We start from the raw sequence: 21,125 nt of genomic DNA, 5'->3' as shown, positions 1-21,125 counted from the left end.
GACCGTGAAATGAGAGCAGCGATCCGGCCGCCCCGTCCGGCGTGAGGGTGGCATTCCTGCTGCGCCTTTTTTCTGCTTGCCGGTCTAGTGCTGGTGGCAGTGTGCCACAGTAAATTATTTATGTTTTTCTTTACAACAACATTGTTGCGCACTCTTCACTGTTCTCCGGAGGCGGTTTCTCTCTTCCGAGAGCATGTTTTGGTTACTTTTGTGTCACGTTTTGACCTAGCATGTGGCGCAACATAGCTGCAGTTTCTCAGCAATCAGTTGGTAAGTGCGAGAGAGGCATAATGGCTCGAATGAGAGCGGAGAGAAAGTGCAGTTAGCGCGCGTGCTCTGTTTATGCTGCGATGCGATCCACCGCCGAAGTAAACTCGCGTGCCCGAAGCCGTGCCCGGCTGGCCAAATGTATGTTGAACCTTCCAGCGCGATTCGGTCGGATCCCTTCAGTCAATGTTCGACGTTCGTTTCGTTTGGTTCAGCGGAACACTGGAATTGAGCTGTAATCACGGCGTGGACAAGTCGCGCGCGGTCCTTCGCGGTTTTACCTGTACACTCTGCTGAAAGGTGGTAGTAATTGATTGCAAGTTTGGTGCCCTGGAGAAGCCAGAAGGAGTGTGTGCGTGGGTCGGGAGCTCACGGTTGTTCAGGATACAGGTAGAGCATTCGTAAATCACATTGCGCCACCGGTACCGAAGGAGCTGAGAGGCAGTCGCAGCAACAGGAGTCGACAGCCTTGGGCTCATGAATTAATAACCCCATCGGGGAAGGGGGCAGTGATATTTGGTGGAAAAATTTTACACGGTCGATACATAGCTCCACGGCTAGTCATCCTTGGGGCGGCCCGGGTAGGTTTTTGTCGGGTCGTATCGTCGTTGTTATTATTTTTTAATTTGCATAAATTAAAACAACCGAGAAAATGATAAAAGTGTAACAGTTTATGGGCACGGCTCACGACACGAAAGGACTAACGACTGAAGAAGAATATTTGCACTGCACGGCCTTCTGCATTGAAGTGGTTTCGTTGTAAATCGTTTACGTGATCGGGATCTTTACGAGAAAACCGTGCACGAATTGTTTCAAACATCTGGTGGTGAATTTTATTCGAATATGCGTAGATAAGAGTGGGTGGTGAAATATTTTTGAGTGACGTGACAATCGGATATTTACTCAGTGTGTAACATCGCCAAAGGTTATTGAGGTTGAGCGAAATAGTGGAAGCAGCCGGCCAAGCAAGGAAGAGGCCAGTTCTACCTTCAGTGCCAGACAGCAGGTCTCGAGCCTAATTTATGTCAATATACATTACACCCATATATTTATCCGAACCAAGAGAACCACTTCAGTCTCAAGTGTGCTAATGTGTATTACCGTTATTGATGCCGATGTTGTTGCTGCCCTCAGTGCGATATAGTTCCGGTTTGGACGGGAACAAGTGGCCTCGTGTAATATCAATTATAGTGCCATCTTATTAATTATATCAGTGGTGACACACAAAGTGCACCCGGGGTCGCGTTTTAGGCCCCCTAACTGTGACCGGATTCCACGCGCGCATGAATAAATCATCCCGGTGTAAGCTACAGTGCACGTAAGGAATTTCATTAATTGGACTCATAGTGCTGCGGTGGTGACCTGGAGCCTAGCGCCCGATACGATAAATTGATTCCGGTCCCTGTAAGACCGAGGGTGAAGGCTGTGTGTGTGCTTAATTATTATCAGATCACGGGAAGCTGCGGTTGACCACGAATTCAGTGACCACAAAACGCGATTAGGATTAGAATCCTCGGTGTTTGGTCTGTTTCGTTCGGCCACTCGCCCGGAACGGAATTTCGCTCAAGTGTGTGACGGTTGGGATTTTTCAAGTGTTGCCGTGGAGATAGCAAACCCGGGACCGCTGAGCTGTTCTGGAATTACTCAAGTGCTGGTGGGCAGCTGTTGCGTGGGGTTTCGGTGTCCAAATCAATCAAGCTGACCGACTCGGGCTGGTGGAAAAGTTGTTCGATGAGCTGTGGAGAAATGCTTCAGTGATAAGATTATCTACTTGTGATATCATTTTCGAAATTCGACCATTGCTACTAGTGTTGAAGTGATTGAGTGTGGTGAAGATTCGAGATAGCGAATAGGAAGCTGATACGATATTGATTGAGTTTTTGTTTTTCCGAGGCCCGTCCCACCGAAAATAAGAAGAAAGGAGGAAAGTGGAGGAAACACACGGTTACACAAATCAAATTACACAAGGTGAGTCTAGCTGGGAGAGAAATTCCCGGTGATTGTTTAGCAAACATTGCACAGTTGGCCCAGAGCTATGGCCGTCGTGCAACGGATGATTATAATCGCTATGCGTATTTGCCTCGTTCGAGTCCGGTGGCCTGAAATGAACGTGCAGAATGTGTTTTACGAGGAAGAAAAAAAAACACTAGGCAGCGAACGATATTGGCAAATATTTATCGAATAATGATATTGCCGCTCGTTACACCGACCGTGACTGAACACCGACGAAGATTTGCTGCGGTCGTAGTCGATAGGAATGTTTGGTCTCCTGTCGGGTTTAGCGCGGACTGTGAGCTCAGCGTGAATTTGTGGAGACGATTTCATTCACGGTGTACGTTATGTTAAGTGGTTTGCTTGCTCGGTAAGCTGGGCTTGTGGTGATTGCTGTATTAGATCATGCAGTGAGTAGCATGATCAACGGCGGGTCTGCAGGCTTCAAGGCAATAGTCAGTGATTGGTCAGCACACATAATGAACGAGTCAATTTGGATTTTTTTATTTAATGAATCCGCAAATACATCAATTGCAGTTAGCATCCTATCGTTATTGGGATTTTGTTAATCAATGAAATTCATGAAATCGAGACCAGGATTGATCTGGGTGAGATAGCTACAAGTCACCTACTGCTAAATTATTTTGTGACGTATTGTTTTAAAATCTCAGGTCAAAATTCCACAACGGGAGTTTATTTTTAAACAAATTATACAGGCAACAAATAATCTAGTTTAGTATACACATACACAGCCAGTAAATGAAGGGATCCGGGAATATGATAGACATACGACTACTATTTTTGTTAATATTAATAATTGGGAGACGCAGGATTCAAATCTACTGCAAAATTGAGAATGGGAACTTCACGTACTATTCCACTTATTATGATTAGGAATATGTAATATTGTATTGTATAATCGGTGGAAGTTTGATAACTGAAAAATAATTAGAACTCCTTTGATATTCCGTTGTTGAGTAAAATGGATGGGATATACACATTTAACTCAATATCTTGGCGCTCACGCCTTGGGTTAAGCACCATTACTCGCTTTGCTTAATTTCTGTGAAATTAAAACTACAAATTACGACTGAAATTGGAATGCTCGTTTATCACGGTAACGGCGATCTTCATGTGTTTAACGGGACAGGCAACGGGATATTCCACGATAGCTATTTCGCGACTACCCAAATGTAGTTTTATGATGCTTCAAACCGTCCACACAAATCAACTCTGGCATGAAGGAACTTATCACAGCAATAATCAACGAATTCCACAGCATGCACTGAAGTTTCGATTTTTATCGAAACGGTAAATGCTCAAGCAAAAAATCTAATAAATCTATTAATAAATTGCTTCAACTGTGGTAATTTAATAAAGTGACAGATCAGTTCTCATTATGGCAGATACATGTTGGAAATAGCAATAAATAAATGAATGAAGTTCAGTTGTTCTGCCAGTGTAAAATATATAACCTAATTTCTATTAAACGAAAACTATTGTGTGGTGTTTTGAATGGCGGTGATGATTTTGAAAACGCATAGATACAGGATAAAATAATGTTGATTAATTGATGTTTCACCTATGTAAGGGGGTGTCTGGTGTAGTAGCGCAAAAAATCGACTTCTTTTTTAACCGCTTAATTTTTGGTATTGAACATCCAGAATAGTCTCCCGCAATCTCTGTGGCCAGGCGGAACTTTTTTTGTTTTAAGCAGCCATGCATTCCCCTCGCATATTTGCTAAAACACCCGCAGATTTCAATCTATCGAAAAACTGACTGCGATAAAAATACAATGTAAGTAATACATTATAAACTACTTCTACACCAATTTTCAAGAGATTGGGTCATTTTCTACAGCGTTTTTTGCGTGATGCAATTTGATATAGGACACCCTTTAATAGCGTTTTTCTCGAAACCGCGATAGCTCAAAAATTAATGGCGAACGCGATAGCTCAAAAATTAATCAACGAATTAACTGGATTTTTTTATGAGGATGCCCAATATGTGTAGTAGACCGGCAACACTTTTAACTTTTTTCGAAACACTGTTAAGGTGAAGATATGTGGAAGCCAGGAACGTACGCTTGTTGCTAGGAACCGAAGCGCTTGTTTACATTGAGGAAAAATGGAATTCGAAGTGAAAATTCAAACGCACAAATGAGAGTTTTCGGACATTTTTCTTCGGTCATCTGCACATTGGCAGAAAATTTGAAGTTTAATTATTAAATGGTTAAAGTTTCGCGGGAGTTTTTTCAGTGGTGTGTGATTAAAGTGCATTTGAAAAAGTGTTCTGAGAATGAGAAGAAGAACAATAAGAGTGTTTCGAAAAGAAACCCCAAGTGAAGAGGGGTGATATTTTCGCACAAAATAAGAGCTACAGATGGAATTCCGTCAAAAACTCGGGTTGGTTGTATAGGAAAATATTTAGCTTCCTCAAGAAGCAGTTTCGTGGTACACCGGCAATTTGTGTATTGAAAAACGTATTTTTATATTTGCTCATGTCAGATACATGGTGAGGCAGAGGAGAGGGGTGTGTGCGGCGTAGGATCTATGTTGTGGCTCGCATGTATAATGTCCTTAAATCAAACGGTAATCAGCTTCACATACCATTTGTCAAATGTGAGCTTTTTCCGAAAACTCTAGTTTACTCATAAGAGTTTTAAAGTTTGTATGTGAAAATATATGAAAAATTGGCAACAGAAATAATAAATTTAGTAAAAAATGCTATTATCATCTTGTGTATCTCAAAATCTGCAGATATGTACACTGCAGTTATACGCTTAATTTTCCCATGTTCTATGGGATTCCTTATATACATGGGACAAGCATGCGTAGAACGGCAGTACACACAAAACATATGAATTTTATCGTTGACGTAATTGCATACATGACACAATTTAACAAACTGTAATTCACAAAATGACGAAACCTAACCGTGCTTTGTTTAATTTTAAATGAAACATATACTTTACATGCGCAATGACATAAAATTACACTTCTAAATCATTTAGGATAATCAATATGTGTGGAGTAAAATTACGTGATTTACGAAATTCGACGTCATGTAAAACTAATATCAAACGTAAAACTAAGTCATTTTTTATGCTCGTATATGTTAGGGTCAGGAGACTTAAATTTATACAATTTTTTCTAGGTGTGTAGATTTATGTATAAGGATCAATGTTACCGAAGACTGTCAATTGATCAGTTTTTTCAGTAAAAAGATTTTCTCATATAAAGTCATATGTTGCCTCTCTTTCTCGCAAATGCTTAGAATAGGAAATTCCGAAAAAACCGGTTGGTCTTCAAAGTTAAATAATTTTGTCGGATTTTACCTCCAATCATTATGCACTCTTCAACAAAGCTATTCGTTGTAAAATAAGCGTCGCTATGTTTTGAGGTTTTGCCGGTCTATTGCGTAGCCTGTTGATGAACCGCAGAAAACTGATTTTTTTCTTTCTCTATTGTTTTGAAGAAAAATGAGCGAATTTGACCATAAAATCCAAAAAATATAGGATTTTTCGGTTTTAAGAAAGCCATATTCCGAAACTCCATTTTTTCACTTTTTTAGTTCATCGAGTAGCTGCAAGTTTGAGCTTTACAAATCTTATTGAATTTTCTGTGTCCGACCGTTTTATCAAGAGTTATCGTATTTGCCGCGGCTCTCCTCGACGTGAAAATGGTTGGACGTCTACTCTTGGAACGCTCGTATGTGTGGCTCTGCGTGAATGAACTTTTTTTTATATATGTATATATATATATATATATATATATATATATATATATATATATATATATATATATATATATATATATATATATATATATATATATATATATATATATATATATATATATATATATATATATATATATATATATATATATATATATATATATATATATATATATATATATATATATATATATATATATATATATATAAAGACGGAAGCGAAAACGTTTTGTGTGCGCCGTTGATGGTTACTTCGATCCGAATCTAAACGTTAGGCATCTACAGGTACCAACACTTTTAATATTTTCGAAGTGTAAAGTATTAGAATTATTTGTAATATTTAATCATGAATTATATCAATGGCAGTATTTAAAACTGATTAGTTTGCGCTAGAATAAAACAATTCAGACATCTGACTACAGGATTGATCGAAGTAAGCTATGGTAGCAAGCGGGTGAACTGTATCGATTTTGCTGGCTATTTTCGGCAAATTTAAGACGAAGACAATGAAATTGAAAGATGGATAGGTATTCTAGAGCGAATCAGTTATAAACTTAGAACGGAGAACTAGGACTAGGTAGGCTCGTATGAACATGACCGAAAGGAAATGTAAAGAATCCTTTGCCTTCAGCTAAGTAGGAGTTAAAACATGATGACGAGTTAAGTTCTATCAATAACCGTGCGGTAGACATGGGTACAACGCCTGTTGATGTTCATATGAGCCTACCTAGTCCTAGTTTGCCGTTCTAAGATTATAACTGATTCGCTCTAGAACAGCGATTCTTTACCTTTTTCGTACCACGGACCCCTTAAAAATCACTCAGGGTTGTAGCGGACCCTCACGGATAAACATAGCTTTTATATGCTTTCAATATGTTATTTTCAGTTTGCTGGGACACAAGACTTGAAATTTCAATCTGCACTCAACTCAGCAACGTCTTCACGGCCCCCATACCCGATCAGAAACACATAACAGAAATATTTCAATACTATATCTCGCATTGTTACTTGTTATAAATTTCTGTTATTTTAACTACTAACGAGACCTAATTTATAAATTATTTATAATTTATAATTTATAACACAATATACTACAAAAATTGTGTTTTGTTATAATCTTTTTATTTCATTCTGATCGGGAAGGGGTCCGCGGACCCCAGCTGAGAATTAATTAAATTTGCCAAAATTAACCAACAAAATCGATACAGTAGAGACTTGCGGCAATTAAAACATAGTAACACAAGCAGATGAAACCTGTTGACTGTTCCCGATCAGAAGAGCATGTAACAAAGCAACAACACTATTATAACTATGGTTGATATTTATTACAACTGGGGTTCTAATCAGATAGTGGATTGCGAATAGTTTTCCATATTAATCTGTTATGAAAGGATCAATTTATGAATGGATCGTTTGTTACCAGATCACTGTCATTAGATGATTATATCTAATCTCTCAGGGAGGTTGCAATAAAGGTTTATACTTTTCGATAAGCAAATTATATCTCATTTTGTTTTAATTTTGATAAAATCATATCAAAGTCGGTTACAATTTTGTTCTTATTAGCCAGTTTTTTCTTTTATTTCTTGTTACTTTAACAACTAACCAGCTGTATTTATAACAGGTTCTGTTTCAAAAAATTTTGAAATAAATAACTCCAGTTGTTATAAATCAGTTATGCCTTTCTGATCGGGTTCCTTCGCCATTTTTATTGTTCATGTAAGACAACTGTGTCAGAAATAGCAGCAAGGAGTTTTTTCGTAGTCTTTAAGGCAACCTTCTCATCAGTGACTCATAAAAAGGTGCTTTTATGTTTTTTTAAACAAATTATCTTTTGCACATTTTTGAATTTTTTCAATTCCAAAACATAAAAATGGTGGATATATAAACAATCTCGCGTAGAAGGTCACCACCGACAACTCAAACCCTGTACAAGAACAAAAAAGTGAAATAAGACTTTTCTGCACAGGATAGACTATTGTGGTGATTGAAAGTTGTAATTTAAAACATTTTAATCAGTCTAATGAAATGCTCAATTTTATAAGCATTTGTAGCAGTATGTGTGTTAATAACATTGAGAAATGAGATTTTTTATACACCTGTGCATAATTATTTTATCTAAGAACAGTGATGTCCAAATGATGTAATACATATTAAACTGGGTGCAACATTACATGAATTTACGGGTCTAGATCACTAATGATCAATCGAAATAGCTTTGACCACATTGGCCACCTATGACGGCCATCGGGGAGCTCGCCAAGTTCCTAAGCTAATATCACACTCCCAGCGAATTCTTGACCGATTTTTACAAACTTTTACAAACAGTAATCCCAATGCTACTGTTGCTGAATTTCATGGTTCCGGAGTTACAGGATGGTTAGTAAGGTCACATTGGAATTTCTCATACAAACCGTTATAGTCGTAATACCTCACTCGTGCTCTTATATATGCTTACCAAGTGTAATAAGAATGTAATAGGCAATGTCATATTGAACGTAACCAGCTATTAAATTTAACCCTCAAACATTCGCACCGTTGTACTTTGTGCAACACTTTGAGATTTTTCGTTATCATTTTGTTGTAAAGACATTTATCAAGGCCAAACTTATATGGTCAAGGCTCCGAAAGTGGCAACCACAGGTGAAATTTTTATTGATAAAATTTTGAATTAAACTGTTTGTTTTCCGTATGTATATAATCTCTAATATTAAAAAATATAAATGTGATCCCAGAAAAAATTCCATGTCTGTCATTTATAAAAGTTTGTTACATGACCTGAAAATGACTAAAAGACCGTAAGGAGATAAAAACGTAAACAAAATCCATATTTTCAACTTTTAGCCTGGAACCACATTTTTCCATCGTAGTCTAATTTAGATTTGATGATATACCTTGAAAAATTGAGATGAATACGGATTATTGCTTATTTTCAGTTGTAAGGTAATGGAAACCTTACAAAAATTCGAAAAAGTTTTGTGGACCAGACCAACAGCATGCATACAATGTCTAATGTGCTTTTTCTTACTACTTTAAGTCTACTTTTTGAAACTGTGTTGTGAAAACCTTAAAGTTTTATTCATTTTGCTATAAAGCAATTTTATCAAGTTTGATTCAATTACGTCAAAAATGGTGACCATCTTTGGTTCTGATGAAACCTTTTACGTTTCATCTATATGGGAGACCAATTATTTTGCAATTCTAAATAAACAATTTTTATTCAAAAGTAATATTTAAAAAGGACGTATGAGATCTTGAATACACTACTTTCAATATATATTGTTCGAAATTCGCATTTTGTGCAGCAAAACTGTATGATAGCGAGTTCTAGGGAATTAATTCTTCTGTGTGAATATTTTTTGGAGAAATTTAAAAAAAACAAAAAAATGTTAAAAATTTCAACAACAATGTTAAAAATACAAATACATTGTTAAAAAAAAACAAACAATAAGAATACAATTACAGAGACACAATGATTTTTTTTGTTAACTAAAGTCTGAAAACTGGAGAAACTGTAATTGCACTATCAGGAAGTTATTAGTATGAAAGCAATTTTAACTTCAAGTATTCCTCTAAATTTATTAGTATTTGCCAGTCATAAATATAATTTTCTTATACAATATTAATACTCAATATCATTTCGAAGCAAAACGCTCTTAAGGCAAATTCTCCGAAATATTCTGATTTTTTTTCAACAAAAATATCTTGTAGTTAAAATAAGCTCTTATAATAAATTACTCACAAATACAAAACGCAAAAAACACGTTTAAAATTTAATTGCAAATAAAAAAGTTTAAATTATAATTGCATCGTAGCATATTTCAAAAATTCTTTTAATTTTTAATTTTTATTTAATTTCTATTCTTTAATTTAGTTATTAAATGTACTTCAAAATGGTTTTACAATTCAAAATGCTCATAATAAATTGTCATTCAAAATTCAGATGTTTTTAAGTTATTTTAGATTTTCTTTCGACGTAATATGTTACTTCGTAAAATTACGACCCTTTCAAAAGTTATTCACGTTTGTTCATAAAAACCAATATGTTTTTCAAAATAAACATGAAATTTCCCGTTAATATTCAGTTCCTAGATCAAGGATGATTTATGTACGACTGTCTTGATATCCTTGCAACAATAAAAATGCAGAACTGTAACGTGACAGATTCTGGTTGTAACGTGACAGATCATTATGAATATTCCATAAAATCGAAAACAAACTTTTTCTTTAGGAAAACTATATTTCAAACTCTTCCTTGCTTTCCAAGCTTCAACTTAAAACTGTGTTTATGCAAATTTGGTGGCCAACGGAACAGATTTTTTCAATTTAGTCGGGCAACCTCCAAACTGGCTGCGAAAATTGTGTAACGTGACAAACATATCATAATGACAATAAAGCGAAAACCGTTCATGATAGAAAATAACTTTCTGCAGAAAAAAATGTGCGGTTTAGTGATCTTAATAATGTGCAATTATGATAGAATCTTTTGCTGACTTATTTTATGAAATATGCGTAAAAATGTAACATGACAGACAGAAGCCTTGACCATACATCATTTTCATGGCTGTGATGTATCTCTGTTCTATCTCACAAAATTTTGCGCTTCTCAGTTTTCGTGCGCGTGCGCTAGGGACGAGTGTTGTTTCGGAGCACTTTTTTTGAAAAATGTGTAAGCCGAAAACAAGATTTTTGCTGGCAATAACAATTAATAAAATCAAGTGATTTATCGTGATTTTGGATCTTCCGGACAATGTCTTATAATATTCTGTTTTGGGCGAGACTATTAACTGTTTTCGTTTAATCGGTGTGTGAATAACAGAATATGGGTTGGTCCAATTCGGACCTTTTGCCGTATATACGATCTGATGCGCGATCACAAAAATTCTTTTGAGAGGAAAGTGGTAAATCGGTTGACAGATTTCGACGTAATAGCTCATAACCTATTTTTAGGCAATTTGGCCCAGCTCTTACTTTTTATTGTATATTTACTACAAAGTTTTATGTATCAAAGAGAATTTTTCATTTCACAATTTAAAATTTAGTGAAAATCAAATAGGAATAACTTAGGACAAAATAGGAAGTCATTTCTATTGCAAAAAATCGATAAGAAATAGGTCCGTATTGGAACAGGGTTGGGGTAATTCGGACCTTTTGTGTATTTATGCGCGGAGCCGTTTATACAAAATACGGTAAAAGATTGGAAAAAGTCGCATTACAAAAAAAATGTGCGCAATTGATCAGGAAAAAAAATATTTATTTGTGGATCGGTTAACACGTTCCAATTTTATCTATCTATATAGGGTTTTAAAAACAATGTTTGTATGTATATGATTAATAGGCATAGTAGGCATTTGTTATGGAGCGTGTTTGTGTGCTATTGGTTGGGGATTGTCTACCCGCCAGATGGCGCTTAGGAACAAATTGTGTTTCCCGCTTATTGCGTTAAAAGTCGCAGCAACGCGCGGTGGGTATTAGCTAGTAGCTTATAAACCCCTACTAGGTCAGAATTGGCCCAGTTCCTCCTAAAGTAAAACATAAAAGCTTTTCAGTCAGTTAGTTATTCAATGCATTTTATTGATAAAATGCATTGCGAAGGAATGCAATGTATAAATCTCGCGGTAGTGAAAGTTCTTAATGCATTCGCAGTACCGGGTTACTTTGCTTCATGTTCTACGTAGTTAGTAAGCTTCATGACTAAAAAATGCTTACGTTTGACAGGCGAGCGAACAGTGTTGCAGGTTTCCTATCCAAATTATCTACTCATTTGAAAAAAATTCTACACCCCCTGCGCACATCATGAAAGTGTTTTGGTTTGGCGCACTGAGCGGCAAAGAACGACGATGAAAATGGAAACACAATGTAGGCTCCGAACGGCTTTACATTGTCTTTCGACTATGCAATGCACTGGTCAGAGGGTGAACGTTAAAAATACAAAAATCGAGATAATAAAATAATCGATAACTGATTGAAAAACAATCAAAATAATACATACATACAACCGACTGCAAGCAAGTCTTCGACACAACAAACATACCGATCTGAAAATTGAGATGTCGCCTTCACTCGATTGGGACTGGAACACATCCACTGAGAGGAGCAAAAATCGGCTGAACAGATCAGAAGCAACCTCAACAGCATAACACACAATTGAATAAAATTCCTCCTCGCAATAATATTGCTTTTTCGTGCCCAATTATGCTCTTGCTTTCTTCATGTCTTCTTTCCTCCGTTGACCTTATACATGCTGCCGGAGCAACCGCTTCGCTTGCGTTGCCTAGGAGCCACAGTAAAACAACGATCAAGACCGAAGAGCACACGACTCATCACTGTCACTGTATGCTTTGTTGGTACATACTAATAAAAATGATAAAAAAAACATCTCACAGAAATGAGAAGCAGCAAGCGGTTAGAGTGCGGTTGTTGTCGATTGCCGCCAGTTGCGCAGGAAATCTTTATCAATCACAGAAATGAAATACGGAGATGGAATGAAAACGTCGCTGCTGCTGTTGATGATGATGTTGATGTCGTAGTGCTTTATTCACGAATGTTGAAGTTGTACCGCGCGAGCACAATGATTTATGGATTCAATTGATTTAGATCTGCTTGTCGCCTATTCAAAATGATGTACAAATCTGACAAGGTTGTCTCTTCATTTTACAATAACAAGGATCACCTCAATTTGTCGTCGCCCACCCGCAGGGGATGGTATTTAATTGTTGAGAAATGATGTTCCAGAGATTCGGTTCTCGTGTGGGTGGTGTGCCTTAGAGGGGTAGGTACGGGAGTAGATTGGTTTTTGGTGCCATGGCAATTTCACTAGTGGCTGGCTTTAAAAAAAGATTGATTTTTGTATGAATGACGAAAATTCCAATTTTAATGGAAGTGTCCCAAATTTTGTTGATTTTTGCAAAATATATACAAGATATATTTACCGCAGACATGTTGTCTGGACCGTTTAATAACGCAACCCAACCAATCTCATTTTGTTGTTGTTGAGTAAATTTAGTAGATCTCGGTCGAAATTCAACGTGTTCATATTCATGTTTCAGTCCATTTGGTAGCGAACCATAAAACCATTAGTTCTCGAATGTAATTAGTAAAATTGTTGTTTGCACTATTTTTTAAGCAGAACCTTTTTTGTGGTAAAGGTTATTACAATTTGAACACTTTTTTCTGTTTTTGCCTAGTTAAAAAGGTTCTACTTGTATCTCCAGTATCAGAGTTCAAAATATTCAAAGTCATTGAATGAAAATTGATCATATTCAGAGGCATTCATTTTCTATATTCAGTGACGCAGCTGAAAACGTCAAACGAATAAACCGCGCATTCACCCATGCAGATTTTCATTCGCCTCTGATTATTACACGAAGCGATCGTGCAGCAACGAATCAAACGCATCATAGTAGGCCCTGGTACAGTGTAAGCGATGATGAATGTTGTTTCATTGTTTTACCGGCATTTGAAAACATTTTGCTAGATAATTAGTGAAATTAATATATTGTACGATATTCAACTGAATGAATAACATGGATATTTGAATATTTTTTCTATTCATCGCGAGTCGCATCAGGTTCATTTTCAGCCGTCAGCAAAGAGCTTCAATTATTTTTAACTCTGTCCAGTATAGCTAGGCTGACCAACTCTGTTGAATGTTATAAAAATTTCATCTATAAAATCTAGATTGCATTAATATCAAACGATTCATGTAGAAATATGTATATGTCATCGCATTGGATTCATAATTATAGAATGAATAAATGTTTACTACGTTTGCTTGTCGTGCTTCCATTCATTATCCTTTGATAATGCCACAAAACTTCCACGCGGAGTAGCGTCAACGCGTGATGTCTACGACTTCAATTCGTTGTTCGAAATCCGCACGCTCCCAAGTAGCATTTCTAGTTTTATAGCACACTACAAGTGCATTATAGGTTTTAAGAAAGGCTTCAAGAGCGTCATAAAACTTCAATTGTTACTAGGGCTACGACGTATTTATTTGTACAAAAAGGAGGTCAAGAACAACTTTTTATTTTATTTTGTTTTAACTATTGTTATAAATAGTAATTTTCGGGAAGAAAAAAGTCTATATTTTATGCTAATTTCATTGTTGGTTAGTTCGTTGAAATCGGTTTATTAGGTCGCTCGTAGTACGTTTCAAAAACAAAAGAGCTAAAGGCTTATGGCCAAAAAATGTAACGGCAATTTCAAGAGCCACAAGAAAGAGATTATCTGTGTGCACATGATTTAAAACTTTACTCCATTTCGTCTATATATCACCAACAGATGCACATAACATTCAACCAAACAAGAGAAAAATCACTTCATCAAGCACCAAACGACAAGAAATTAAAGTTCAATTAAAATCTTAATGAAATGCCTCCTACAAACGAACAATAAATTCTCTCCCCGTTGCCCTTCCACCACAACCGAAATGTTTAATTGTTTACTTTCGAGTGCCTGTTTGGTAGCTGCTTGTTTCTCTTAACTACTCAGACATCGTCTGCATTTAATCATCTGGAAACGGAAGAAGCACATGGCACGTGTTGAAAGTGAAATCAATGTAGGAATTTCCGTTTCGTTTGACTTCCAATTGCAACACGTCAGACTACCGACCGGGAGGAAGTGCAATGATTCCTTCGCGGTGGCAGACTTTTTGAATGGGGAGAGGAAGTAGAATGCACACACAAAAAACCGCTGCTAGCTCGTCGAAGACAACATGGCAAAGAAACAAATCGAAAATTAATTGAATAATTTCATTATGACGAACAACGAACATCGGTGAGGACCGTTAGGCGGGACCTGTCGTCATTTTAAACGCGTTAACATCTTTTTAAATGCCATTTCTTGTTCTATCATTTTTGGTCGATTAAGTGTTTGCTTGTTTTTTTCTCATTCCCTCAATTACATCATCTACAACCTTCGTTTCCTATGCGATGAGTTTAAGGTGCTTTCGGGCGACTGTCATAAATTTGGACAAACATATTTGAATGGAACTTTTTTATGGTTTTCCACTTCAAGCGTCGTAAACATATCATTGTGAAAATTTTAAACACAGTAAAGTTGATAAATTTATGATAGATTCACAGCTTTGTAAGCTAATGCGATCGTTTTGCGGTGGGGAGTTTGATGCCCGTGTCAAAAATTGTGCAATTTGGTCGAATGGTTGGTGGTTGAGATTTTGGGCTGGACGGTCTGGTTTTATGGGGAATTGAAGGGTTTTTTATGGCTAAAACTTTTTTAGGTCATGGACACAGATGCTACTGGAAGTTTGTTATTTAACTATACATTGTTTTCAGAAGCTTAAGAAATGAGCAGGTCATTTTTAATTTAAATTTATAATGTAAAATAAAAATGACTTCATGTTCTTTATGTGCTTTCTTCCCATCTTACGACGCTATCCACATACAGCGATTGGGGATGAAGAAAAAAGATTAATCTTTAGTTTCTTTTGTCTATAAAACCTTAGAAAGTAATGGATTGCTTGAGTACAAAGTACTAAACGTATTTTGTTGTGGACGATGAGATTTGTAGATTTTATTTCAAAGCTAAAAAATTACGTTGCTTTTCTTGGTTTCTAGGACTACTATTATTACCTATCTATTATTATTACCGGACAAATCTCGACAAACTTATGATTCAGGCATATAAGTCAACTGTCGAAACTCAAAATCCAAATTCTGGACAAACTCGCCAATTAAAGCTGTTGAAGGATAATAAAAGATGATAGATGAAATTGTTCGTGAACTGTGCTCGGCTAAAAACAGTTTATCCAAGGTTCTATTCACTGTTGAAAATAAGGGTATGCCCATTACTTGGCTGCAACCTTTTGGCTGCATGGTAGACCCATAGTGACAGGGCGGCCAATATGCGTCTACTAAAATTTCGGACTTTCATACGGGTCATTCCAGGCGAAGTGGTCAAAAAATATGCAAATTTGAAATCGGCCTTCACGGATTTGAACCAAATTTGGAGGAATTGTTCATCTAGGGCCAATATATAAAAACCCAAATTTTTGTGTCAATTGAACCACCCCTCGGGTCATGAGAGCACCCCCCGTTTTGGAAAATTTCCAAAACCCTTGATTTTCTTTCAATCATATCTCCGGTTCTATTTACTCTAGAATCAAACCGCAAGTTGGCTTTTGAAGAAAATTGTTCAAGGAGTCTACAAAAATTATTATTTTTTGCCGGCAATGCTGCCAACTATGCGATTTTTTGAGTTAAATATTTAAAGTTAATTTTTCTCTCAATAAATATATTTTAATTTTGAAAATTTCAATGCCATCGCGTTCCTCAGGCATTTTTACATAAAAAACACTTATCATCCCAATATAATATGAGCGCATTCTGAGATATACCGTTTTGAAGGGAAAAACTCCCATTTTCGAATATAAAAATCCATTTTTGTTGGCCAAAATTGAGAAAATCTTCAAACGGTCATAAAAATCGACCCTGATCTGCTAGAAGCAAACCAAAAACGTAGTTTTTCATCATTTCTCGTCTACTTCACGAAAAATTATGTTTGAACTCAGAATACGCAAGTTGGTTTTTTAGTGTTGTGCGCTTGCGATTTTATATGGGAAATGGCGGTTTTTCTATTCAAAACGGCGTATCTCAGGATGCGCTCATATTATATTGGGATGATAAGTGTTTTTTATGTAAAAATGTCTGAGGTACGCGATGACATTAAAATTTTCAAAATTAAAATATGTGTATTGAGAGAAAAATTAACTTTGAATATTTAACTAAAGAAATCGCATAGTTGGCAGCACTGCCGGCAAAAAATAATATTTTTTCTAGATTTCTTGAAAATTTTTCTTCAAAAGCCAACTTGCGGTTTGATTCTAGAGTAAATAGAACCGGAGATATGATTGAAAGAAAATCAAGGGTTTTGGCAATTTGCCCATGACCCGAGGGGTGGTTCAATTGACACAAAAATTTGGGTTTTTATATATTGGCCCTAAATGAACAATTCCTCCAAATTTGGTTCAAATCCGTGAAGGTCGATTACACGTGCCTTGATCACTTCGCATGGAATGACCCAGTGTAAACAAACAGAATGAAAAACAAGAAAAATATAAATTAATCGACTCAAGGATAATTTAGCATACAAAAATATTTAATTCGTGTCTAAGTTCTCCCAAAAAGGCCGTGTACCAAATATTAAAAAAAACAAAAACGGGTAACTTCTCTACTGTAGTAACTCGTTCGATGTTTTATCCGAATGTGAAGCTGAAAAATTTTTTTGAATTTCCTCGCATTGTGCGTAATAGTAATGAAAAGAAACTCTCCGATAACAGTGATGATCTTCGTCTTCAGCGCCTTCAGGTCGTGAAGGCCTCTTTTTAGTTTTGTTGAAGAGGCGAATATCGAGTTACAAAGGATGGGCTAATTAGTCAGAAACGTATTCTGTATCTCATGGAGAAGTCATGTAACATTTTATTCATATAATTTAAAAACAAGTAGACCATTCGAGGCTGTATTGAAAGGGTTACCGCAAGGTCCAATTTTTGACGTAAGATCTAACTAATCAAAAAAGAATACTTCGCTTTACTCCTTCACAAGTTCTTCTTATGAAGAGAAAGGAAAACTGCAATAAGACACCAGGAGCTTTATTTCATTCATTAAAACAGTGATGAGGTTAATAATGTGAAATTATTAGAAAAAGCACGTTTTATGTTCCACGAATGCCAGTGCGCAAGAAGTGAGATGTCGGGTTTTCAAACACCTCCCACGAGGAGTTTGAATTACTTTAAAAATTTCTTAACATCCTGATCAGGAAAAAATATACTGCCAGCCGTTTTGGCACATGAAATAATGTAAATGTTGAAGAAACAAAGAAAAATTTCTTGCGAGGGTCACAGGGACAAAATGTAAATCAAGTTGGTTGGCATGTTCGGATCGGTTGAAGCCTTGGCAAGTTTCCATATTAGCAACTGTTGTGAGTGGTTCAGTTACACAGCGCAGCTAGCAATGGGAGCTAATGAGCAATAACACGAACGAGCAACACGAGAAATATCAGCGCCGTTTGAATGCCCAAAAGCTAAATGGCTCACGAAAACGGGCTTCGGTATCGGGAGAAATACCGCCGCCAAGGAACTCTCAGCAACAAATAGCAGATAAATAAAAGCGAGCGTCAAGAGCGTTAAAACATCAGTTCCGTTTGTAATGCAAACAGAGTAGGACGTGTTTTTAATGGTAGGAAAGTGATAAAGTTGGAAAGTCGTACAGTTGGATCGGCCACATTGGTGACAAGCGAAAAAAGAAGACGCCGGGTGCTAACGCCAATTCGACTGATGTTACAGCTAGCACGCCAGAAGAATTAGTGAACTGAATGAGTTCAGAGATGCATATGCAGGCATACAAAAAGCCGCTGTACCTCGCCGAGAGAAACCTCTACCAATTGTTGTACAGTCAATTAGGTTGGACAAATTATCGGAAGCCCTCAGATCGATGAAAATCGATGCAGAGTTTAAGTTGACCAGGACAGAGATTAAGGTGCTGACCCAATCGAGCAAGAGTTACGACAGAATCAGAGACTATCTGAACAAACGAAATGCGGAGTACTTCTGAGAAACCATTCAAGGTGATTGTCCGGGATATACCAAACATGAAGACGGGCGACATAAAATCAGAGCTGGAGGAACGGTACAAGCTGGAACCGATTTAAGTGCAGTAACAAGGTACGATGGTATGTGTGCAATGTGTGCGCTCAACAACACGAAACAAAAAACTGCCCAGTCGCAATCGTTGCTGACTACCAATGTGTAAATTGCCTTGAAAATCAACGAGCTACTGATCGTACGTGCCCAAAACACGAGGAATACAAATGTATTCGTAAAAAGGCTTCAAGTAAAAATCAACCAGGATGAAGACCGACTAAAGGGCCGATGTTGACACCGGAAATCTTTCGCTTCTCTCTTCGCAGGAAGACCAACGGTCGTGTTCAGAATTGGATCACTCTTCAACCGCCTCGTCCTTCCCTCCAGAAACAAGCACGATGTAGACGAAAATGAGTCAGTGTCGCACACGAGCGGACCGAATCCTTTGTTTTGTCAAATTTCTAATCAAATATTGACATTAATGAATTCCTTTGGAACGCCCACGCTGTTAAAAACAAAGCTGTGGAACAATTTGACCTGACGGTAAGAGAATAAGTGCAGATAATCGTCATCACAGAAACATTCCTGAAGCCCGGTGACGACTTCAGTCTTTCGGGATATATGTACTGTAACAAGGCTCGATCGGACACACTCAAAGGGAGAAGGTGTAGCCATCGCAATCGAAGACCCAATTAAGCTCACGACGCAGCCACACTATCGAACATCCAAAATCGAAGCATTGGGAATTGAAATAGACACCACAAATGGACCACTCCCAATTATTGCTGCCTACTGCTCCCGGTAATGTTACGAAGGACAAGGTAAAGCGCAACAATTCATGAGCGACCTGGTGAAACTGACGCGGTACAGGAAAAAAATCATCGTAGCACGTGACCTAAACGCGAAACACGAAGCACGGGGAAACCCTCTTCTCGGTTCAGGCTCCAAACCAACCAACGTATACATCGCCGGCCGTTGGCTATCATCGATATTTTCCTCTCAAACGTTACGGTCTATCAACAATCGACGAATTGAGCTCCGATCACTTAGTAGTCATACTGCGGGTTGGTGGTGAAGTAGCAGTTCGACAGCACCGAAAACGGAAGGACTACCACCGAATAAACTGGATGGAATTCTAGAGAAGAGTGGACACAAGAATCAACAGGCGAAGCCCAGCTAGAGTCCATCGAAGACGCCGATCTTGCGGTGACAAATCTTCAAAATGCCATTGCGACCGCCGACGAGGAATGCGTCCCCAAGGTAGCGATCATAAGTAAACAACTTCAACTCGATCCTGATACGAAAAGTATCTTTCGAGCTAGAAATGTGTTTAGGCGGCAGTTCCAGTGTACTGGAGACTTGTCAAAAAGAACGGCAGCTAGTTACCTAACCAGTCTAAAAGCCTTTCATGCCCAGAACTCAAAAATTCTAACTTCAGACTGTAACTTAGTGAAATGAACCCCTATTCAAACCCCTTTTGGAAAGTTGCAAAAGTGCTATAAAGTAAACCACAACAAATTCCACCTCTCAAGTGCAACGATACCCTCCTTGTAGAGTTGGGATAGACACGAGTGGCACGATATTCAGGATGTCCGTCCAGCTTCTTGGCCTCTCCGACGACATTGACATAATTGCACAGAACTTTGAGGCGATGTCGGAAACGTACATCAGACTGAAAGCTGAAGCCAGCAGGTTTGGACTTGCCATCAACGTTTCGAAGACAAAATACATGAGAGGAAGAGGTTATAGAGATGATAATGTGAACCTCCCATCCCGATTTCGGATTGACGGTGACGAAATCAAGATGGTCGACGAATTCGTGTAATTGGGCTCACTTGTAACCGCCGACAATGATACCAGCAGAGAAATTCAGAGACGGATCTTGGCGGGAAATCGTGCCTACTTTGGACTCCGGAGGACACTCCGGTCGAACAAAATTCGCTACCGCACGAAGTTGATTATCTACAAGACGCTGATTCCTGACAACAGAAAAATCACAGCTGAACAAGTGGTTTCAGCGCTCAAATGTTCCAACAACATAAAGGCTCCTCGTTTCGATGAAATTTTTAACCTTGTCCTCAAGAAGCTGAGTATATCTTCCCTAGTAAACATTATTCAACAAGTGTCTTGACCTTAATTACTTCTCGTCTTACTGGAAACTTGCCAAAATTGTCCCAAACTTAAAGCAGGGTAAAGACCCCACGAGACCGAAGAGCTACAGAATCATTAGCCTATTGTTTGGTCTAAGTAAGCTGTTTGAGAGGCTTATACTCAACCGTATCCAGACCCACGTGCTAAATAACAACACCGTCCCCCCAGAACAGCTCGGTTTCCGTAAAGTCCGCTAAGTCCACCGTCATGGCTCTTCTCGATGTAGAGAAAGCCTTTGAAAATGTGTGGCACGAAAGAATACGAAACAAAAAATTCACGTTGTAGTGCTACTAGGAAGAACACGTTTCAAAGGGTTCAGGACAAACATGGAAAAAGGGCTTCAGAAGCGATTCTTGCCCTTAAAACTAGGGTGGTA

The 21,125-nt window shown here is 37.6% G+C and overlaps 1 protein-coding gene across 2 annotated transcripts in view; it reads left to right on the top strand.

The window, feature by feature from the left end:
• The first annotated feature begins 443 nt into the window (after positions 1 to 443).
• Positions 444 to 21,125, top strand: part of LOC131682567 (discoidin domain-containing receptor tyrosine kinase B) — an 840,338-nt gene continuing 819,656 nt past the window's right edge. For both annotated transcript variants that reach the window (XM_058964138.1, XM_058964139.1), the window contains exon 1: positions 444 to 2,235. The gene's annotated coding sequence lies outside the window, so the exon portion shown is untranslated. The remainder of the gene's footprint in view (positions 2,236 to 21,125) is intronic.

Source organism: Topomyia yanbarensis, chromosome 2 (assembly GCF_030247195.1).
Source record: "Topomyia yanbarensis strain Yona2022 chromosome 2, ASM3024719v1, whole genome shotgun sequence".
Lineage (NCBI taxonomy): Eukaryota > Metazoa > Arthropoda > Insecta > Diptera > Culicidae > Topomyia > Topomyia yanbarensis.
The sequence above is the reverse complement of the archived record's forward strand: the minus strand, read 5'-3'. Positions and strand labels throughout refer to the sequence as shown.